The 24,626-nt window shown below is 36.7% G+C and overlaps 1 long non-coding RNA gene across 1 annotated transcript in view; it reads left to right on the top strand.

Moving 5' to 3' along the window:
- The first annotated feature begins 289 nt into the window (after nt 1–289).
- The window catches only part of LOC118528659 (uncharacterized), a 63,134-nt gene continuing 38,797 nt past the window's right edge, over nt 290–24,626 (top strand). The window contains exons 1-2 of the long non-coding RNA XR_004913767.2: nt 290–427; nt 2,613–2,721. This is a non-coding gene — a long non-coding RNA (uncharacterized LOC118528659). The remainder of the gene's footprint in view (nt 428–2,612; nt 2,722–24,626) is intronic.

Below are 24,626 nucleotides of genomic sequence, written 5' to 3' on the forward strand. Positions count from 1 at the left end.
ACACACGCTCCCAGGCGTCGCAACCAGTCTCATCCTTGGCGGCCTCCACTGTCTCCCCCCAGCGGCCGTCGGAACGCGCCGGCCGGGGCAGGACGCCTGGGGTCACCACGCCGAGGCCGGGGTTGGCGGATCCTCAGGGCAGACCCGGGCGCGAGCCGGGCGGATGGAGTTACCTCCAGCCCCCGGCTCCCGCCCCCGTCCCCACTCTTGCCCCCAGCGGGCAAGCACGCCCGCCGGGAGCGGGGAGGCGGCGGGAGGGTGCGGCGGCAGCGGCGGCGCGGCCGGGCGGGTCCCGGGGACGCGGTGCGCGTCGGAGCGAGCGCACGAGTCCCCTCCAAACGCCGCCCGGACCGCGGGGCTGCCCCCGGGGAGTCGCTGAGGCCGAGCACCCCGGGAAGGAGGATCCCGCGGACGGCTGCAGCCCGAGGTAATCACCGTGGACGACGGACCGGGCCGGTCCTCGCCCAGGAACCCGACCCCGGAGACTCGGAATGCGGACTCCAGAGGTGGCACTCTCGATCAGGACAAGTTTCTCGGGGCTTTGAAATGATGTGGTTGAAACTAACGCTCATATAGCCATCTTTTCTCTATTTTAAATAACTTCATTTAGACCTAGAGGTGATACTTGCCCTGGAGTATTTTGGTTTGAAAACATTATTCTAAAAATTTTTGTATATTGTGGTTATGTGCATATGTATATTTGTTAACTTTCTAGCTAATTACAAACCCTTAAATTAAAATATTCTTTAAGACACATTACAGGATCGCCGTGGCGCTTGAGCACCATCTTATCAATTTAATTAGCATCTGTCTTCCAGGAATGGTACCACAGCCCGTCCCTTGGTGATGGGTTTTGCTTCTTACAAGCTGTTGCACTCTGAGTCTTACCAGGTTCATAGATATTGTAGGGCTAATTTTAGTAACATATTACATAACACAAAGTTATGGGGCCACTACCAATTCGGCCATTTCTTGAAAACCTCTTTCCAAAGAGCCTAAACATATGGGAGTTCATACTGCAGCTTTCTGCTCTTTTATGCCTGTCTTAAAGTTTTCTGAAGTGCTGACTTCAGCACAAATTTAACTTCAGGTAAGTATGTACTATTATTTGGCCTATCCAATAATAATAACCCACTTGTAAATATATTAACTTCTAAAAGAAATTAAGCAGCTGTCTGTTAAATTTACTGAGATAATTTCAGAGTTGACCAAGTGACTTAATTTTGTTCTCTTGAAATCATTTTAATTAAATTACCTAAAGTAAAACAAAACTTAAAAAGAAATACTAAGTTATTTGTAATTTTCTCTTTTGAAACATTCCAACATTGAAAAGAGTCACCACCCTCCCCCTTGCAATTGTCTAAGATCTCTGTAAAAATTTAGTAATTGTCTCTCTGATGAGTGTGTTAAACAAACTAGGGCCCTCTGTTGCTCCAGACTAGACTAGAATTGTGTAACAGATATTAGGGATTCCTACTTGACACAATGCATGTTATTTGCTTCAATTAGTTACTCGGAGAATCATCTGAATTTCAAATTTAGTTAGGACTGAAGTTTTACTCTTTTTATGAACAATTATAATATAGCAACAATGTAATAAGGAAGGATTTTAAGAACAAAACTTTAAAACAGCAGAAATGCCTTAATTAAAGTTATAACACTTAAGTATTGAGACACAAGTGAAACCAATCTCAAACACTTAGGCATTCATCCTTTGTCCTTAAAAAGACATATTAGAGGGGCGCCTGGGTGGCCCAGCCTTTAGGCATCTGCCTTCAGCTCAGGTCATGATCCCAGGGTCCTGGGATCGAGCCCCGCATGGGGCTCCTTGCTCCACGGGAAGCCTGCTTCTCCCTCTGCCTGCCGCTCCCCCTGCTTGTGTGTGCCCTCTCTCTCTCAAATAAATAAAGAAAATCTTTTTTTTTTTTTTAAAGACATATTAGAACAAAATGTTGTTTAAGAAAAATTTTCAAAAGTTTACGTAGAATGCATTTTTTCTTTCCTGGATTTCACTAATAAAATAGAGACTAGTAAAACAGGACTATGAATATCAAGAGGCTTCCTCTAATAGAGCTTATCTCTTTTTTTCTCCCCTCCTCCCAGTTACCGCAATATCTACCGTACTTATGATATACTAATTATTTTTCTTTAAATTCATTTAATGGGAAAAATAGGAGATTATCTCCTGTGTATGTAAAATATTGATTCTAAATGGTTCTCACCATTTAAAAATTTTCTTTAGCATCTTTAAAATGAAGGGATTTCAAAATATTAAAATATCTTAGAAGAACACTTGCATTTTTGTGATATTTGTTACTAATTTGTTGATTTATAATATGGTATTTTCTTTTAGCTAATTTTTTGGGAAAATATTATTTCTGAAAATTAAAGCCAATATTTGAGTAATTTTGGTAAACTTGAAAATTAGTTTTAATGATAGTAGGGGTACTATTTTATTTTTTTTCCTGGACCATATATCATGCAGATAAAGTATATTATGAGCTAAAATTGAAATATACAATGGTTGATGTTAGATTGGAGAAATTATAACTTTAGTATATATATATATATATTTAGTTAAGGGAATGTTTGGCTATCTAACTTTCTTGCAGTCAAGCTGTGCTTTAGCTGACCTTTGGTGCTGAAGGCCAACTCACAGTAACTCACAGCTACAACTCTTCTGACATCCACTCCATGAGTAAACTTCAGATCTTTTTCAAGGTAAAGTGCCATATTTATTGTAATATTCATGTATTTTTCAATTATTCAACATGTGCAGGATTGTGCTGACACATTAATTAGGTTCCTAGATTTATGTTTTATGTGTTACTAGCAAAGTTTCTGAGTTATTTATTTATTTTTTTAAGATTTTATTTATTTATTTGACAGAGAGAGAGACAGCGAGAAAGGGAATTGAAGCAGGGGGAGTGGGAGAAGGAGAAGTAGGCCTCCGGCAGAGCAGGGAGCCCGATGCGGGGCTTGATTCCAGGACCCTGGGATCATGACCTGAGACGAAGACAGACGCTTAACAACTGAGCCACCCAGGCGCCCCAAAGTTTCTGAGTTATATACACCTAACTCCATTTTGCATAGGCTTTGTGGTTTATATAGCAAGATTTTGCATAATTTGGTGCTTTTTCTAGCACTGCCTATGTCAGATTATAGCAGAACTGTCTATGTATGTATATTTAGGTACTTTATTATGTATAGTCTGAAATATATACTTTATAGGATAAATAATATAATTATACTTAGTGTAATGCAAAGATATAATGTTTCAGTTATATATTGCTATATAACAAATGATCCTGGAATTTAGTATCTTAAATTAAAAGTAAAAGCTTAAGGGACGTGTGGGTGGATCAGTTGGTTAAACGCCTGCTTTTGGGTCAGGTCATGATCCCAGGGTCCTAGGATCCAGCTCCACATCAAGCCCAGTATCAAGCCCCCACATCAGGCACCTTGCTCAGCAGGGAACCTGCTTCTCCCTCTCCCTCTGCCTGCCACTCTTCCCTGCTCATGTTTTCTCCTTCTCTCTCTCTGTCAAATAAATAAATAAAATCTTTTAAAAAATTAAATTAAATTAAATTAAATTAAATTAAAAGCTTAAATTAAAAGCTATTAGCTTTTGATATCTCTCATGTTTCCTTGACTTGAATGGGCTCAGCTGGGCAGTTCTCCTGATCTCATTTGGGTTCTTACAGCATTATAATCAGATGGCAGTGGGGCTAGAAGCATCTGAGGCCAACCAGCAGGCTATGATGGACATGCTTCCCTCTCTCTCCAAGTAGCTCAAAGCCTCTTCTCTCCACCTGGTGTCTTTATGTGTCATTCTTAACAGGGTAGCCATGTTTCTTACATGGAAACTCAGGGTAACCAACAAGCACAGAAGTGGAAACTGCCAAAAATTTATAAGCGTCAGACTGGAACTGGTACAGGTTCCCTTTCCCCAACTCCAATAGGCTAAGCAGTTTCAAGGCTAACCTTGACTCAAGGACAGGGGAAATAAACACTACATCTTGAAGGGAGAAGTAAAATAATAAAGAATCTGTAGCTGTCTTTAATCCACTGCAATAGTCTTCACTAATAATTTTGCACATGACTATCACAAGATTTTGGATCCAGAAAGTTCTTAGAAATCTTTTAATTTAAGATCATTAGTTTACTTGAAAAGAATAACTGGAACATAATATCACATTAATGGGAAGACCTGGAGCTATGACTCCCCCCCTTTTTTTTTAATTTCTCATAACACATGGAAAAGTGCCTGAGATATGGTAGGCAGTTAATATGTACTGTTGACATGGGACTTTATTAATAAGTAAAACCTAAGATTCTAATAGTCTACTCTAAGAAGGACCCACATTTCTAACTTGTTAGAAATATGCTTAAATTTTTCAGAAGGCATGAAGACTTAAAAGAGATTTTGAATGATAACAGAACAAGATATTTCAAAACCTTTTAACTATTTTCATGTAATTATTATTCTTTAAACACACGTAAACGCAGGGAAATGAAATGTTATGAGACAGTGACTCTAAGATAAATCATAAGGAACATACGACACCGTCATGGTCTAATACTAAATTGATTGTGCCGTAGGAAATGTTTGACTCCTCACATTTGTTGTAAGAGAAATCTCTGTAAATATGCATTTCTCAAACAATAAATCAGGAGGGGGAACCTTATTTTTATTACCAAAAGGTTACCTCCTAATAAAAACAATAAAAAATGATTTTGGTTTGAGGCTAAATTTAAAAATACATGCACTAACAAAGTTCATCGTATATACAACAACATAACGGGGAAAAAAGTTTCTTCTTTCTTTTTTTGAAGTATAATTGACGTATCCTATTAGTTTCAAGTATATATCATAGTGATTTGATATTTTTATAAGTTATGAAATGACCCCCATGATAAGTCTAGTTACCATCTCTCACCATACAAAGTCATTCAAATGTTATTGACTCTGTTTCTTGTGCTGTACATTATATCCCCATGATTCATTTATTTTAGCACTGGAAGTTTGTACCTCTTAATGCCCCTCACCTATTTCACCTACTCATCAACCTCCTCCCTCCTCTGGTAACCCACAGTTTATTTCCTGTATCTAGGAGTCTGTTTCTATTTTCCTTTGTTTTATTTTTAGATTCTACATATAAGTGAAATAATATAGTATTTGTCTTTCTGACTTATTTAACTTAGCAAAATATGCTCTAGGTCCACCCATGTTGTCAAAATTGTAAGATTTCATTCTTTTTATGGCTAAGGAATATTCTATTGTGTATGTAGGTGTTTGGGGGGGGGTGTGTGTATAATATATCATTCTTCATTATCCATTCATCTATTGATGGACCCTTACGTTGCTTCCATATCTTGCTATTATAAATAATGCTGTGATGAGATAATGGTGCATATATGTTTTTGAATTAGTGCTTTTGTTTTCTTTGAATCAATGAATAATCAGAAGTGGAATTGTTGGATCATAGGGAAGTTTTATTTTTTACTTTTTTGAGGAACCTCTATACTGTTTTCCATAATGGCAGCACTAATTTATATTCCCACCAACAGTGCACGAGAGTTCCTTTTTCTCTACATTCTCTCCAACACTTGTTATTTTTTGTCTTTTGATAATATCTAATTTGACCAGTGTGAGGTAGTATTTCATTAGGTTTTGGTTTGCATTGCTGATTATTGAAGATGAACATCTTTCATGGGTCTGTTGGCCATCTGCTTGTCTTCTTTGGTATAAGATAGTGGTCCAGTTTAATTCTTTTGCATGTAGCTGTCCAGGTTCCCCAACACCATTTATTTAAGAAACTGTCTTTTCCCCATTGTATATTCTTGCCTCCTTTGTCATAGTTTAATTACCCACATACGTGTGGGTTTAATTCTGGGGTCTCTATTTTGTTTCATTGATCCATGTGTCTGCTTTTGTGCCACGGCAATGCTCTTTTGATTACCATAGCTTTGCAGTATAGTTTAAAATCAGGACGTGTGGGGCGCCTGGGTGGCTCAGTCGGTAAAGCGTCTGCCTTTGGCTCGGGTCATGGTCCCAGGGTCCTGGGATAGAGCCCCGCATCCGTCTCCCTGCTCAGCGGGAAGCCTGCTTCTCCCTCTCCCACTCCCCCTGCTTGTGTTCACTCTCTCACTGTGTCTCTCTCTGTCAAATAAATACATAAAATCTTTAAAAAAAATAAGTTAATAAAAAAATAAAATAAAATCAGGACGTGTGATTCCTCCAGGTTTGTTCTTCTTTCTCAAGATTTCTTTAACTATTATGGGTCCTATGTGGTTACATACAAATTTTAGAATTCCTTAGAATTCTAGTTCTGTGGAAAATGTCATTAGTACTTTGATAAGGATTGCTTTGAATCTGTAGATTGCTTTAGATAGTATGGACATTTTAGCAATATTAATCCATACAATCCATGAGCATGATACATCTTTCCATTTATTTGTGTCATTTTCAATTGCTTCCATCAGTGTCTTATCGTATTCAAAGTACATGTCTTTCACCTTCTTGGTTAAATTTATTCCCAGGTATTTTAGTTTTTTTGATGAAAATGTAAATGTGATTGTTGTCTTAATGTCTCTTCCTGATAGTTTATTATTACTGTACAGAAACACAACTGATTTCTTTATGTTAAATTTGTTATCTTCATTTACTAGTTCTAATAGCTCTTTGGTGGAGTCCTTAGGGTTTTCTATATATAATATTATGTCACCAGCAACTAGTGACAGTTTTACTTCTTCCTTTTTAATTCAGATGCTTTTTATTTAAATTTCTTGTCTGATTGTTATGGTTAGGACTTCCAATACTATGTTAAATAAAAGCAGCAACAGTGGGCATCCTTGTCTTGTTTTTGATATTAGAGGAAACACTTACAGCTTTTCATCACTGGGTGTGATGTTAGCTGTGGGTTTGTTGTATATGGCCTTTATTATGTTGAGGTTTGAGGTATGTTCCTTCTATATCCACTTTACTGAGTTTTTTAAATCATAAATGGATGCTGATTTTGTCAAATGCTTTTTCAGCATCTATTGAGATGATCATATGATTTTTATCCTTTCTTTTATTAATGTGGCCAATCATATTAATTGATTTGCAGATGTTGTACCATGCTTACATCCGTGGAATAATTCCCCTTTGATCACAGTATGATACTTTTAACGTATTGTTGAATTCAATTTGCTAATATTTTGTTGAAGATGTTTTCATCTATGTTCATTAGGGATAATCGCCTGTAATTTTTTCCTGGTGTCTTTGTCTGGTTTTTGTATCAAGATAATGCCAGCCTTCCAAAATGAGTTTGGAAGCATTCCTTCCTCTTCAATTTTTTGAAATAATTTGAGAAGGATAGATACCGACTCTTTAAATATTCAGTAGAATTTACCAGTGAAGCTGTCAGGTCCTGTACTTTGGTATGTTGGGAATTTTTAAATTACTGATTCAATTTTTTTACTTGTAATTGGTCTATTAAGTTTTCTATTTCTTCATGATTCAGTCTTGGACAGTGTGTGTTTGTAAGAATTTATCTATTTCTTCATTTCTAATTTGTTGGTGTATAATTGTTTGTAGTAATCTCTTATGATCCTTTGTATTTCTGTGCTGTCAGTTGCAACTTCTCTGTCATTGCTGATTTTATTTATTCGGCCCTCATTTTTTTGTTTTTAATGAGACTGGCCCCAGGTTAATCAATTTTGTTTATCTTTTCTATGAACCAGCTCTTAGTGTCTTTGATCTTTTCTTTTCTTTCCTTCTTTTTTTTTTTTTTGTTTCAATTTCATTTATTTCCACCCTACTATTATTTCCTTTCTTCTGCTAACTTTGGGCTTTGTTTGCTCTTCTTTTATGGGGTTTTCCTTCAGGTGAAAAGGTAGACTGTTTACTTGGGATTTTTCTTGTTTCTTGAGGTAGGCCTATATTGATGTGAACTTCCCTCTTAGAACTGCTTTTGCTGTGTCCCATTGATTTTAGAAAGTTGTGTTTCTATTTTACTGTGTCTCAAGGTATTTAGGTATTTTTTTATTTCCTGTTTGATTTTTTTTTTTTTTTGACCCATTGGTGGTTTAGTAGCATGTTGTTTAACCTCCACAAATTTGTGTTTTTCTCAGTTTTCTTCTTGTAATTGATTTCTATTTTCATACTGTTGGCTGGAAAAGATGCTTGATATGATTTCAGTCTCTTGAATTTATTGAGACATGTTTTGTGGCCTAACAGTGAGCTATCCTGAAGAATGTTCCATGTGTACTTGAGAAGAATATGTATTCACTACTGTGAGATATCACCCCACGTCTGTCAGAATGGCTGAAATCAAAAGCACAAGAAACAACAGGTGTTGGTGAGGAGGTGGAGAAGAAGGACCCCTGTTGTGCGCTGTTGGTGGGAATGTAAAGAAGTGCATCCATTGTGGAAAACAGTATAGAGGGTTCTCAGAAATTAAAAATAGAACTACCCTAAGATCCAGTAATTGCACTACTGTGTATTTACCCAAAGAACACAAAAACACAAATTCAAAGGCAAACAGGCACACCTATGTTTATTGCAGCGTTATTTACAATAGCCAAGATATGAAACCAGCCACATGTCCATCAATTGATGAATTGATAAAGAAGATGTGGTGTATATATATATATATTGGAATATTACTCAGCCAAAAAAAAAGGATGGGATCTTGTCATTTGCAACAACATGGATGGAGCTAGAAAATATAATGCTAAATGAAGTAAGTCAAAAAAAGACAAGCACCATATGATTTCACTCATATGTGGAATTTAAGAAACACATGAGCAAAGGAAAAAGGAAAGAAAGAGAGAGAGACTGAAACCAAGAAATAGACTCTTAACTGTATAGAACAGATAGTTACCAGAGGGGAGGTAGGTGGGGGGGATGGGTTAAATAGGTTATGGGGATTAAGGAGCACTTGTGTGATGAGCATAGGGTGATGTATGGAATTGTTGAACCAATATATTGTACACCTGAAACTGATATAACACTGTATGTTAACTCTACTAGAATTAAAATCAAAAACTAAGAAAGAAAAAAAGAAGGAAGGAAGGAAAGAAGGGAAAGAAAGAAGGGAAGAAGGGAAGGAAAGAAAGAAAGGGAAGGAAGAAAGGAAGGAAAGTAAGAAAGAAAGAACAAATACACTCTATTCTGAATTAAAAAAAAAAGAAGGGCATCTGGGTAGTGCAGGTGGTTGAGGGTCTGACTCTTGATCGTGATCTCAGGGTTGTGAGATCGAGCCCCACATGGCTGCGGCTTCACGCTCAGTGCACAGTCTGCTTAAGACTCTCTCTCCCTCTGCCCCTCCCCCCATTCTCTCTCTCTCAAATAATTAAATAAATCTTAAAAAAAAAGGAAAGAAAAGAATGTGTGCACACTCACCTGTCCTTGGGCACAGTACAAAACTAATGGTTTAAAGTCCAACTAGATTATAAGTGAAGGAAATTCATTGACTATTCCTAGACTATCCACCAAGTGGATGGGAAACTTCTGGAACTCTCTTCAAGGTTGGAGTTGCCAGTAAGCACCAATTTTTTGTGTTCTCACTCCATTGTAATAATACTGGCAGGAGCAGGGTCCAGGTGCTCTTTCTTTCCTGCTAGGGCCACCCCAGCACACTCAGTCCCTTTGCCCACACAAACTCCAACCATCTCCCCAAGGTGGCCTCAGAACGCCCAGCACTCACCTGCTCCAGCTCCAGTTGTCCCACCGTGGGGACCCCTGGCCTATGTTGTTCCAGTTCCAGCTGCCTCACTGGGGTGGCTCTGTGAGGTGTACCTCAGGACCCCCATTCTATACCCACTCCAGCTCTGGCCATCCTGTCAAGTGGGCCCTGACACAGTGTGCCCCAGTATCCCCCAGCCTGTGCCCATCCCAGCTATGGCTAGCCTGTCACCAGCCACACACAGTCTGCACAGGGGACACTTCCACACAAAGCCATTCCTTCAAGACTCACTCATTTTGAGAGAGGTAGCTCTTTTGCCTAATCCATAGAAGCAAACACAGAAAATCAAACAAGATGAAAAGGCAGAGGATTACTGCAGAAAAAAAAAAATATCCCAATGAATGGAGATAAGTAATTTACCTAATAAAGTGTTCAAAGTAATGGTCATAAAGATGCACACCAAACTTAGGAGTAGAATGGAGGAACACAGTGAGAACTTCAACAGAGAGTTTAAAAATATAAGGAAAAACTACTCAGAGCTGAAGAATAAAATAACTTAAATGAAAATTACACTAGACAGGATCAATAGCAGATTAGATAGATGATATAGAAAAATGGATGAATGATCTGGAAGACAGAAATCACCCAATCAGAACAAGAAAAAGAAAAAAAAAAATTTTAAACAATGGGAATGGTTTAAAGGAATTCTGGAATAATTTCAAGCATAATACCATTTGTATCATAGTGGTCCCAGAAGGCGAGGAGAAAGGGGCAGAAAAATTATTTGAAGAAATAATGGCTGAAAACTTCCTTAACCTGGGGAAGGAAACAGACATTCAGGTCCGGGAAGCACAGAGAGTCACAAAAAAGATAAGTCCAATGAAATCTACACTGAGATATATTATAATTAAAATGGCAAAAGTTAAAAATCAAGAGAGAATCTTAAAGGCAGCAAGAGAAAAACAAGTAGACACATGTAAGGGAAACCTCATAAAACTATTTGCTGATTATCTCAGCAGAAACTTTGCAGGCCAGAAGAAAGTGGCAAATATATTTAAAGTACTGAAGGGGAAAAAACTTACAACCAAGAATACTCTACCCAGCGAGGTTATCACTCAGAATTGAAGGAGAGACAGACAGTCCTCCAGAAAAGCAAAAACTAAAGGAGTTCATCACCACTAACCTGACCTTAGAAGAAATGTTTAAGGGTCTTTAAGTGGAATAGAGAAGGCCATAACTAGAAATAAGAAAATACATGAAAAAAATCTCACTGGAAAGGCAAATATATGATAAAGGCAGTGGGTCATATATTTAAAAACTAGTATAAAGGGGGCGCCTGGGTGGCTCAGTCGGTTAAGCGACTGCCTTCGGCTCAGGTCATGATCCTGGAGTCCTGGGATCGAGTCCTGCATCAGGCTCCCTGCTCAGCAGGGAGTCTGCTTCTCCCTCTGACCCTCCTCCCTCTCATGCTCTCTGTCTCTCATTCTCTCTCTCTCAAATAAATAAATAAAATCTAAAAAAAAAAAAAAAAAAAAAAAAACTAGTATAAAGGTTAAAAGACAAAAATAGTAAAGTCAACTATAGCTACAATAAGTAGATAAAGGATACACAGACGTCTAAGATGTAAAATGTAATGTCAAAAACATAAAATGTGTGGCGAGGTGTAAAAATGTAGTGCTTTTAGAATGTGCTCAAACTCGTGTGACTATCAGCTAGAATAGACTGCTATAAAAGTAGATTGATATATATGAACCTCATGGTGACTGCAAACCAAAAACCTACAATAGATACACAGCAAAAGGAAGATAAAGGAACTCAAGCATAACACTAAAGAAAACAGTTAAACCACAAGGGAAGAGAGCAAGTGAAGAACGGAGCAGACAAGAACTACAAAACCAACCAGAAAACAATTAATAAAATGGCAATAAGTATATACCTATTAATAATTACTTTATTTTTTAAAAGATTTATTTATTTGAGAGAGAGAGGGCGCACAAGCATGGCAGGGAGGGGCAGAGAGAGAGGACTCTCTTGTCTTAAGTAGACTGCTCTGAGCACAGAATTCAACTCGGATTTGATCTCATGACCCTGAGATCACGACCTGAGCCGAAACCAAGAGTTGGACACTTAACCGACTGCACCACCCAGGCACCCAAATAATTACTTTAAATGTAAATGGACTGCTCCAATCAAGACATAGAGTGGCTAAATGGATTAAAAAAATAAATAAAACACAATACCCACCTATATACTGCCTACAAGAGGCTCACTTCAGATCTAAGACTGAAAGTGAAGAAATTGAGAAAGATACTCTATATAAATAGAAACAAAAAGAAAGCTGTGGTAGCAATACTCATATCGGTCAAAACAGACTTTAAAACAAAGACTGTAACAGAAGACCTAGAAGTACAGTTAGTTTTGTTTTTTGTTTTTTTTTTTTTTAAAGATTTATTTATTTATTTATTTGACAGAAAGAGAGCACAAGCAGGGAGAGCCGGAGAGAGAGAAGCAGGCTTCCCGCAGAGCAGAGAGCCCGATGCGGGGCTTGATCCCAGGACCCTGGGATCATGACCTGAGCCGAAGGCAGACGCTTAAGCAACTGAACCACCCGGGCGCCCCAGAGGTACAGTTTGTTTAAGTGAGGCACATAATGAAATGTTTCTGTCAGAAGTTCAGGAATATCCAAAGTAAATAGTTGAATCAGTGAAGTGGCAGTTAGCAAACATTTATTGTGCACACACCAAAAAAGACAGGTTGCGAATCGGGAACATTCAAACCAAAACATCAAATAAGGCTCAGGGATATATTGTTGTAAAACAGCTTACATAGTGAGAAAGCCGTGACTATTCATTCTTCACGGTGATTGGTCATAATATTAGAATTTCTGGAGTGATAGGGAATTGGTCAATGGTTACGTCATATCAACCTTGGGAAATAGTTCAAGTTTTGCTTGTGATTTGCAGAGGCATAAGCAAGAAAGGACCCAGGTTAAATTAGTTTTGCAAAATATGCTAAATTAAGCCTTGTTCAGGGAATTTTTATCTCTGTTTCTTTTCAATTTTAACATTTTCACATGTTTCTGACCTTTTAGGATGTCCGTCCATTTCAATTTAGCTCTCTCTTGCCCTACCTTTTTTATTTATTTATTTATTTTTTTAGCTGGTGTTTTCATCTTAAAATCTCTACTATCAGTTATCCCTATTTGAAAACACCTGTGAAATTCTACTCCTCATTAGCAATCTTCTTTCACTCCTGTATTTTAATTCTAACAACAATTGTTCTTTCCTCTCTGCTTAGGCTCATCTTCCCTATTTATAAATCTGTTTGTGTCCCGTTTTTATCTGAACTAAATTTTATATTGTCTTATTTTAGTTTTATAATTGCTAATTGTCTATTTTTCAATTGGGATTTTTCTTTTTCTTATTTACTTATTAATATTACTTCACAAAGAAAAAAGTATGTATTAATTGGGAATAATTGTATTTGCTGGTTTTTCCTAGTATTTTTTTTCATTCTTATAGCTGAAGGAAGGAAGTAATTTTCTTATAAATTTAAGTCTCTGTTGTCAGTATTTCTTTCATATATATACCATAAATAGAATGGTATGTTTCCTAGTTAGGAAATGAAGCTCTAATGTCTATGCTTCCAGAGAAATACATAAAGCTTATACATTAGATTTAAGAAAATCTCACTGATACTATAGAGAAAGGCTTATGCAAGCTCTTTAAGAAATACTAAGTCTTAGCACTTCGTGTTTCTCCTCTGTTTTTCTTCCTGTACTGCGGGAGGCCCAGTTGATTGTTGATAGCAGGTTAGTGTTCATGTGACCTTTCCTCTTCCAGTCACCATCCTGGGTCTAAATCATCTGTAAAAATGGGAATGAAAATAGCCATGCCTCTTATTTCAAATGGCTGTTAATAGAATCTAATGAGCACATGGACATGAACACCCTTTACAAATTATCTATTTTTATTTATCTGTTTCAATTTCAACGTTAGAAGATTTGAAAATTAGATTTAGTCATTTCTGAACTCTCGACTGGTTCGAACTATGTGAGGGCAAATCCAGCACCTACTGATTTGAACATAGTAATTATATGGTAAAACTGAGTAAGCAAAATACTTAACTTTCTTGAGTTAAAATCCCTGTCATCCATCCACATGGTAAGCTTTGTCCAGAAGCTCTGCCAAAGGGCTTGTATGAGAAGGTGTGGTTGGCCTCCCTGACTTGGCCTCTTCAGGTGAGGGATATAATTTTAAGACACCCTAGTTTCCCTGAATAATTTATTATCCATCTATAATATAACTTACTTAAAATATTTGAAGATATTTATATAATTATGCTCTACCATCTTTTACTATAAGATTTCCAAGAGCTTACTTCTTGTATGAAATTAATTTACCAACCCCTCACTTTAACCAAATAAGTCATTGTTCTGCTCTTACAATTGTAGAACTGAACTATTTTCGTCTTGTTTTTTTACATTTGCATTTTAGATTTTTTTACCAGTTTCTCTCTTTTTTTTAAATTATTTATTTACCCTTATCAGATACATAACTGGATACATTTGAAAGAGCTTGACATTTAGAGTGAGATAAACCTTCATTTAAATTCCAGCCTTGGCAATTTATATTTGTGGTCCTGAGCAAGTTCTTTAACTTTTTTTGTTGGCCTCAGTTTCCTTTCTGTGAAATGAGAACATGGACCTCATAGGCTATATGCATTATCCATGAGAATTAAAAGTCATATAAATTGCTTAGCACAGTAAATCCTTAATGTATACTATTTATCATAATAATTAGACAATGAGTAAGGATAGTATAATTGAAAAACATATAGGTGAAATTTTAAAATGAATAAAATTAGTTTCCTTAAAAATATCAGAAGTATAAACTCAGCGAGTAGGATCATTTTTGGCATTCATTTGTTCAAAAAATATCTGAATGCTTACTGTGTGCGAAGCACACTTCCAGGAATTGACTGTAAAATGATGGACAGTGCAGGCAAGTCCTTGCCCTCAAGTAGCCCTTCTAGTTAGGAAAGACTGAAAATTAACTCACAAATAAATGTATGTGGTGATTTCAGATGTGATAGGAACTATGCAGAAAATAAAACAGGTTATGAGATAAAGCATGCCAAGTGTGCCCAAGGAGTGCCACGTTAGTGATGGTGACCAAGGCAAGACTCTGCTGTCACACTGGAGAGAGGACCTGTAAGATTGGCAGAGCCTACAATCTGGATATCTAGGCTAAGAGATGCTCAGATGGAATGAGCTTTGTATCATCCAAAGAGAGAGGGAAGACCAGTGTGACTAGAGCCTAGCAGATGCAGGGGAGCCTGGAGTGAGATTTTGTGGGAGATGGTCAGCCCTGGAGAGGAGTTTAGATTTTATTTTGATTTCAAGAGGCCTGTAGTGACAGGGCCTTATTTCGTTTTAAAATGACCACACTGGCTGATACAAAGAGAATGGACTTCAGGAGATGTGGAATGTGCTATTGATGTATCTCAGGAGCTTAAAAATGGTGGAATGTAGGAGGATACTGACAGTGAAGATGGAGAGAAGTAATCAGGTGTGAGTATATGGTGAGGGTAGTCCTAAAAGGAGATGCTTAATAATTGCATGTTGGGGATAATTGAAGTGGCAAAAGGGTAGAAGTCAGGGATAAGTCCCAGAGATTTGGCCTGCCTGTCACGTGGCTAGAAGTGCATTCCTGTGGCAGGGGAGACTAGGAGAAGGGGAGGTGTGTAGTGCAGTGATTGTGAAAATGTGGATGCTGGAGATAGAAAAGGTTGTTTCCATTTTCGTCACTTACCAGCCATTGGCAAGTTTTTAAAATTCTCTGTGCCTTAGTTTCCCCACTTCTAAAGTGAAAATTGTAATACTTGTCTCATTACTTGCTCTAGAAGGAGATCTGAAGGAGATTATGCATTAAAATTGTTTATAACAGTGCTTGGCATATGGTAAGTTTTATCACTGAAAGAAGATCAAAAGAGAAACATTGACATGTAAGGTTTGAATATCTGTTGGACATCTGAGTAACAGTACCCAGCATTGGGTAACAGCTGTGAAGATGCCAAAAAGTGATCCAGTTTGAAATGGATGCTGGAGGTAGATCTGAAGAGATTTGCTAATAGTGTCATGGTTGACTGGATGGACTCTGGAAGAAGATGAGTTTGCAAACCATCTTCACCACTTTCTAGCTATGGGTGTGTTGTAGCCTGAGTGCCTCAGCTTCCTCAGTTTGAAATGAGAAGCCTAATGGAAACTATCTTATAGTTTTGTTCTAAGGATTAAACATCTAATTTATGGTGTGTGCCAGTTAGTAAGGGAGAATGATCACAAGTCATATTTGGACAAGGTAAATTTGATATGGGTTTTCAACATACAAATGAAGATGTGTTGAATAAACAGTCTAGAGTTCAGAAAGACTCAAAGCTCAAGACATAAGTTGGGCCATTCATCAGCATAGTAATGGTATTTAAATCTCCAGGACTAGATGAAATCTCATGGGTTTACTCTAAGGATTAAAAAGCTAATACATGTTACCTCCTAATTATTGTTAGTGGGAAAATGAACAAGTGAAGTAGAAAAGAGGACAAGGTTGGGAACATTTCACAATTAAGGTATACTCAGGGTAGAAGTAGCAGGGAGTCAGAAATAATTCCATGCCTCACTAACTTTTAGGAAAAATCTTATTCCTAAATTAACTCATGAAACAGTCTCATTTGAAGTTCTAGATCACAGACTACCCTCCATTTAACATTTAACTTAATGCCTTCAAATTAGATTGTAGGCTTCTGACGGATCACATAATGCGGTGTATTTCTTTTGGTTTGTTACTGCCCCTAACTTGGTGTGATGCAAATAGAAAGTGCTCATTCCCTCTTTAATTGATCATTTAATGTGGTGACTGAAATATGTTTTCCTTAGTACCACATGGTAGAAGACTAGCTGCTGGGACCCTGAATCATTTTATTCTAAAGAAGGCATTTAAGGGGATAGTTCATTTTATTGCTACACCCCACCTCCCCACCCCCAATGACTTATGTTGGAAAACTAAAAGAAACTAATGGTTAGGGCTCAAAATACACCTTAATTCATACAAGTAAAATCCAGAAATTTTCTTTCTCCTACTATAAAAGCCTATATGGAAAGTAAAAAGATAATGTGTTTTGGACCTGAGCAAGACAATGGAGAAATTTCAGATACACAGCAGAGCAAGACTTTGCCAATTTATTAATCTTCTGAACCATAATCATCTCGTATATAAAATGGAAGTAATACCTGCCTCATAATGTTTGAAATGGCTGAACAAGGGTGTGTCCTCAAATAATTATCTAATTATCTATCCTACAAAATATGCTTAATCTAGGGAAATGTTTTGAGCGTCCAGAAATTCCTATTTTACTGTGCACACCAACTCCAAATACACTATCAATTCATTGTAAGCTTAAAAAACTCAACCTATTTTGGAAAGGATGTATATAGCCTAAGTAGTAAGTATATGTGTGTATATAAATTTGTGGCTATAAAATTGCAGAGTTGTGGAAATGTGCTTTTTACTTTTACAGACATAAAATACTTTTCTTCTCATTTCTAAATGATTCTTCACATGTAATAGGAGGGCCTTCTTACAGCTGTAGTAGTTTTTTTTTTTTTTCTTTCTTTTTTTTATTATTATGTTATGTTAGTCACCATACATTACATCATTAGTTTTTGATGTAGTGTTCCATGATTGGTTGTTTGCATATAACACCCAGTGCTCCATGCAGAACGTGCTCTCTTTAATACCCATCACCAGGCTAACCCATCCTCCCGCCCCCCTCCCCTCTAGAACCCTCAGTTTGTTTCTCAGAGTCCATAGTCTCTCATGGTTCGTCTCCCCCTCCGATATCCCCCCCTTCATTCTTCCCCTCCTGCTATCTTCTTCTTTTTTTTTTTTTTTAACATAAATGCTATGGTGAGCGCTGTAGTAGTTTTGTTTATTTTTGTTTGCTTGTTTGTTTTTATTTTTATTTTATTATGTATTTATTTTTTATTATATGCTTGTTTGTTTTTAAACAGATTTAGCAGCATTCACAGTCAAGGACTGTCATGGTCTCATTATTTCCTGTCCCCTAGAGGAGAGCTATGCTAATTAAGTACGTTTAGTGGGGAAAATTAATGTTTCTTTGTCTATGTTCTCCTTGAGCAGCTATTTCTTTACTTACTTGTGCCTGTTACAATTTATTAACCATGGTGTATACATCCAAGTAAACGAAGCCTGCCTTCTTCTCTGCTCCCTGCCTCCCCACACTGAATTTACCAGGTAGAAAATTTGCATAAAGTTACACAAACCAGTCAGCTTCTTGAGAAAAAAGTTGCTACTGAACAATTTCTTGTAGTGCTAAACCTCAGGAAAAATTCAACAGCTTTTGTAGATCCAGTGCTGATTTTCACTTTCAAGCCAGGAGCTAAATATATAAATCATGTTTAACACAGTGTACCTGTCTTTAGAAAGCTGTTTATAGTCATGTTTTATATATTAGTTTTCCTAGTTGAGAGCTGCATGCTTTCTTTGCCCTCCTGTTCTTTGTATCAAGCAAACAACACACACACGCGCACACGCGCGCACACACACACACACACACTTCCCTATTACAAATATGGTGCATTTATGACATTTTATTCCATGATTAGTTTTTCCACCTGCATCCTCATACCACTGCTTCATTGGTACTTAAAATAACTGGATTCTTTGCAATTCATGGCTCTTTTACAAGTTTTCATTTTGTCACTAAAGTTTTTTTTTTCTTTTAATATATTGTGTAACAAATTAATACTGTTATCAATACATGTGTTTTGATTTGCATTGATTTATTTTATATATATATATATATACATATATATATATGTATATATAATCTTTATATCACATCTTTCTATTCTAAAGAGATACTAATAAATTCCTTGGGTTTTTTGTTTGTTTTTAATGAGTCAGTTTTTTTAAGGCATGCCCAATCTACTTAACCTCTGTGTACCTTGATTTTCTTATGAGTGAATTGAAGGAGATGATCTGTGTATAGTACTGAGCCCAGGGCTTCATTTACCTCTTATAACTGTTGTGTTAGTTATCTCATGAAAAGAAGAGATTGTTGTCCTGTCTCTTTCAATTTTGAGGGGCTCTGAAATGGCTTTTGCTAATAGTAATGATTCTATACCATTTTCCCAGCCCAGGCAATTTTCACCTATTATCTCTTGACACACTACATTTGGAAGTTCTGAGTTGCCATGCAGATTTTCTGAATGCTCTTGAGATCTCCATGTTGGAGAGGCCATGCGTAAACTGTCTAGTCCACAGCCCTAGCTGAGCCTAGGATTATGGCCATTTCCATCAAGACTTCAGACATGTGAATGTCTGAATGTTCCAGATTAGCCCATCTATCAGCAGAACACCATAGAGACCTTTGTTCATGTTCCATACAACAGAATAATTTCTTAGCCAAACTGAATTCCTGACCCACAGAATCTTGAGATTTAAGAAAATGGTTATTCCCATAAGAGCCAGTAAGTTTTGGACAGCAATAAACAACTGATGTATGGAAATAAAATGTCTTTTGTATCCTGTGATATTACTAAAATCATTTATTAATTTCTAATATTTATCTGTATATATCCTTTATATATAATATATATATATATATATATATATATCTGCACATTCTTAATGTACATATGATTTTTAAAATATATAATCATGTCCTTGAGAATAGTTACTTTTATTCCTAAGTTCCAGTGTTAATTCATTCATTGTTATACACTTTCTACTAGTGACTAGGGCCTTTGGAACATTGTTGAATAAAAATGATGACAGCATGAGAGCAGTACTCTTCTTTACTTCAGCAGTAAAGCTACTAAGAATTCTTCATTTAGTATGATGTTTGCTTTAGGTTTTTTGTAGATACTTCTATTAGATTAAGAAAGCTCCTGATCATATCTATTTTCCTGAGAGTTGTTATTTTTTTAAGCCAAGCATGGTTCTTGAAACTATTTTCTAAAAGTATTTGTATATTATTTTTCTCCTCTCGCTAATATGAAGGTTCCAGGAGGTTATACATGTTATGTATGTTTCTTACTACAACTTTAGCAACTAGAACAGTCACTCTTGAATAAATCTTACTGAATACATAAATAAATAACAGAAAAGATATTTGAGCATGTGAAAGTTAAACTTACAGAAAAATTAATCAATTAAATTTGAAGATGTGAAAAATTATAGAGAGAAAGCTATTGTAAATATTAGGATGGGTAAAATCTCTTCTATTTTAAAGAGTTAATATTATCAAACATTAGAAGTCTGAGGATGACACAAGTTCATAACTGAGTTGATTAACATATATTATTTTCCCCCAGTTTTGTTGAGATATAATTGACATACAATACTGTATAAGTTTAAGGTGTACAGTGTAATGACTTGACGTATATATAGCATATATATTCATATACATATATATGTGTATTTAATAATTTATCATACAAGCGTATCATGGGATAATGTGTAATTGTCAAAAATACAGAGGCACTAATACATAATTGATAAGGAATGAGCTCCAACAGCTTGAAAAAGAGAAACAAAACAAGGTACAGTATAGTAATTAGAACATAATGTAATTTATATGTAAAAATAATGTTTACCTAATTCAAGATTCTTCCACCTATTTTGTAGCTTAGGAAACTGAGTTATGGGCTGATTATATAACTTGTCCCTGGTCACATAGCTAGGTAAGTCTGTTTATCTGAAAGTATTCATAATAAATTAGTGAGACTAGGCATCTCTGGAGAAGGAAATTGGGAAGTAGAAGGTGAAGGACAGGAATGAAAGAGACTTCTTATTTTATTGTTTCTTATACTTTTGAATTTATAGTGTATACATGTATTATCTATATATGTATATCGCATTATCTATTCTGTTAAATAAACATAAGTAATTTTTAAAACTGCTGCTATATTTACATAGGATTATTGTGGCAATTTTCTACAATTGCACATGCTTTAAATTTTTTTCAGTTCTAATATTGTTATTCTATTTGTATTTTTTGAGACTCCTTAAGGGTTTAATAAGCATATAGATTAATAAAATGCTGTTTATATACTAATAACATTGTTAAAACTTCCAAATGTGTGTGAAAAATGCAAATATGTTTTTTTTGGAAAAATGAGGTCACGTTTGTTTCCATGAAATTTAGTGAAATGTGGGCCTTGATTCTAGTACAGTTGATATTACGTTTTAATGAAAGCTTGTGTTCTCAATTTGAAATTTTTGAAGGTTGTAATTGTAATTTTAAGAGGTCCTAAAGGCCTTATTCCTGTAAGTGCCTTAATCGAAGTGAATAAAATAATATCCAGAAGAGTCGCACAAAATTACATTATGATTCAGTGTGTCCTTACCTCCTAGAAATAAAAATAACAATGAATATATAATCCATAGAATGAGTGATTTTTTTAAAGAATACCTCATGCGACATTTTGATAGGATTGAGTAAAACTTTGTTTGCTATGCTTGAGTATTCTTTCCCAACAAAAATGTTCCTTTGCTTATAAAAATGTTTTCCTCAAAAGTAGTTAAATTTGGAAACATATTTACCTCCTTCTGCCTACACATATGGTTACCATGCTCAGAAGAGATAAATACCTGCTGTACTCCAAAATTATGAACATATTTTGAAAAGTACTGAAAAGTTCTTGCATGCATTGATAAGGAGAGGAATTACTTGTAAATAAATTATAATCAATTATGTAAGGTTTTATGTTGCTTTGGATGTAATTGGTATTCAAGAAAAATATTGTTCTGGGGTGACTGGGTGGCTCAGTCGTTAAGTGTCTGCCTTCGGCTCAGGTCACGATCCCAGGGTCCTGGGATCAAGCCCCACATCGGGCTCCCTGCTCAGCGGGAAGCCTACTTCTCCCTCTCCCACTCCCCCTGCTTGTGTTCCTGCTCTCGCTATCTCTCTCTCTGTGAAATACATAAATAAAATCTTAAAAAAAAAAAAAAAAAGAAAGAAAAATATTGTTCTGACACTAGTTAAAATGATAAGAAAGACTTTATTCAAGATTGTTGGGATAGGTGTCAACATAGGTGTCTCCTCTATTGTGATATCACAATAGAGGAGAGGGATATCAGGCTCAACTCTGAATATATTAAACACAGCTGGGAATTTATAGCCTAAGAGCAGAGTGGATGGGGGTTGGAAGTTGGTGGATGGAAATATCAAGGTTGGTGGAGAAGATATCAAGGGTAGGGGGATTCTTGATAAACCAACATAACAAGATTTGTGCTGAAGGCAGATCTGGGTGATCAGATATTGAGAGAGAGGAATAAGGAATTTGATCAGATATCAAAGGTGGTAAGATTACCAAGGGTGAGGGGAATCTCATTTAACTGCCGTAGTAGGATTCTTGCTACAGCTGACTGAGGCCAAAGGATGAGGCCTAGACAGAAAAAGCTTCAGAGGAACCTATTTGAAGTTTGGTCATTGAGAAAGTCTTTGTCACCAGTCAGAATATGGCAGATGCAGCTACAAATCAATAGAGTATGAGGCATATGTAGAGTACGCAGACTCCCATTAGCACAGAGGGCTGTCTGGCCTGCCAGACGTGATGAGCATTAACATTGACTTCCTGCATCTTTCTTGAGCATGTTGAGCTGCTTTTCGTATGCCACATGCTGACTATGAGGGGACACCTGACCTTCAAGAAAATAGAAAAGAGATCTGCAAGAAGAGATCACTAGACATGCCAGCCAAGAGTAAGCAGTGGCCAAGGCAATGAGAGAGATTGGTCAGTTCCAATATAGGTAGCGCACATCATCCACACCATCACTTCCTCCTTGCTCAGAGTTGCTATTTAGCTTATTGAAGCAAATAAATAAATTAAAGATCTTTAAGCAAATAAATAAATTAAAGATCTTTAAGCAAATAAATAAATTAAAGATCTTTAAGTATGCAGTTTCTCTCGATATTATCTGCTCATCTTGTCCACCTTGGTCCTTGTTTTGACTTTGAAACATAGCTATTCAGAATAAAAGAGACATGACCCCTTGATGATCTTTCTTAAAATTCCCTGGTTTAGGATTGTTTTGCCATCTTTACTGATATTCATGGGGTAAGAGTGTTTTGTTTGTGCATAATAGATTTTTAATAGCCCTAACAAAATTATAACCATAGTACTACTGAAGTCACAGTATAAGGAACACCATGACATTAAAGGGTAAAGGATGGTCCATAACACTTTAGCCCTAGTCTAATCACAAAATGTTTCTCTTGGATGCCTTGGCATTCTTTGTATGTGTGGAGTTGGGGAGGAGGTGATGGATGATTTACTAAACAGGCAGGGATCCTGGAGTGCTTGAGGAATGACCCAAACATGTGTTCTGGACACTTGGACCTTGTTGGATCTGTGCAGCAGTGGGAAAGAGGGGAAATTATGGGAAGAACCATATAAACAAAGCCTTGATTACCTAAATGTAGTCAGGAAACATTATATGGCAACTGAAGTTTTCTGTTCAATTCTAAGTCTTAAAAAAAATGAAGCCCTCTTCATTTCTTGTTCTCTCATCACAAACTTCAGTCTCTCTTTTTCCTTCTTGTCTTCCACAATATCCTTTTTCTGTCTTTCCCTGGGAGACTCCCAGAGCTCACATAATAACGTTCTTGAACTGCACAAGAGAACAAGGAGCGTTGAGGTGTGCTGCAACCAAGGCTAGGAGCATCTTGCCTTATCAGTTATCTGAATAAGGTATGTGGCTGCCTCAGTACCACAGCCAGAACAGTGTAAGAAGAGAAAAAGAATATTGTAGTGAGAACTGCTAATAAGTTGTAATAGTGACTCTGAAATCTTTAAAACTGGGAAATTGCCAACTTCGAAAGTAAAAGAAATGCTTTCTTTTTCCTATTGAAAATGTCATCCATTTAACCAGCTTAGAGTGGAGGGAGAAAGATAGCTCTGTCAAACAGTGTATTTGACTTTATTTTTTGAGTTTTGAGTGTGCTACATTTTTTTTTTCTATTGAATTATGAAAGTTTTGCGTATTTTGTGAGAAAAATAAAGATGAAATGATGAAAAATAATGCTTAACTTTTGTTAATCACTCACCATGTTCCAGGCCCTGTCCTAAGTGATTTACTTGCACTATCTCATTGAATTGTAGGAAGCAGAGGCAATGTTTAGAAACCTGTGTTTAGATAACTAGCTTAAAGATGCTCAAGGGTATACTGTTGAAGAAGTCTTAACTCCTATTTCATTTTGAGCCTGACTGGTGATTTAGGAAATTTATTTATTTATTTTTTTAATTTTTGTTACTGTTTGGAAGGTAATCTGTGGCCAAAGAAGTTGAAATACAAAAGGTTGATACCCCTTTATGTGTTTGTCTGTCTAAGTCTAGGAGTTCCTGAAACGTTCACTTGGGTCCCTCTGACTTGAGGTGAGCTCCCCTGGGTATTTCCACCTTTCAGAGCCATTCTTGTGGCTAGACTGGCCCTTGTGGTTCTTATGATTGCAAGATGCACCTCAGCAACAATCAACAAGGCATTTTGAGAAAACAAGGTTTGTTACTCACAAATCCTAGAGGGCATACCTAGCATATCAGGGGCCCCGTAAACAGGTTGCTTGTAGAAAGAGAGGGAAGAGAGGGTTGGAAGGAGGGAACCTGGAGTTCTGCCTTTATTGGGATTAAGGGTGGGCTGCCTAGGGTTTCGTGAGTTTACTCTTTACTGGAGAAAACATAAGAGCAAGAATTAGGGTGCACGAAGGGAAAAGCAGATCACTTAGTGGTCAGTTATCCAGGTCCCCCAGGGCTTTCTACAAAGAGAACTTCATGGGTGGAGTTGACCTGGTTTCTTATCCAGTTTAGTTGTTTTACTTGTTAGCTGTGTCCTGTAGCTGGCAATGTTTATTCCAGATGGATGTCTTTGAAGT

This window comes from Halichoerus grypus, chromosome 3, assembly GCF_964656455.1.
Source record: "Halichoerus grypus chromosome 3, mHalGry1.hap1.1, whole genome shotgun sequence".
NCBI classification, from domain to species: domain Eukaryota; kingdom Metazoa; phylum Chordata; class Mammalia; order Carnivora; family Phocidae; genus Halichoerus; species Halichoerus grypus.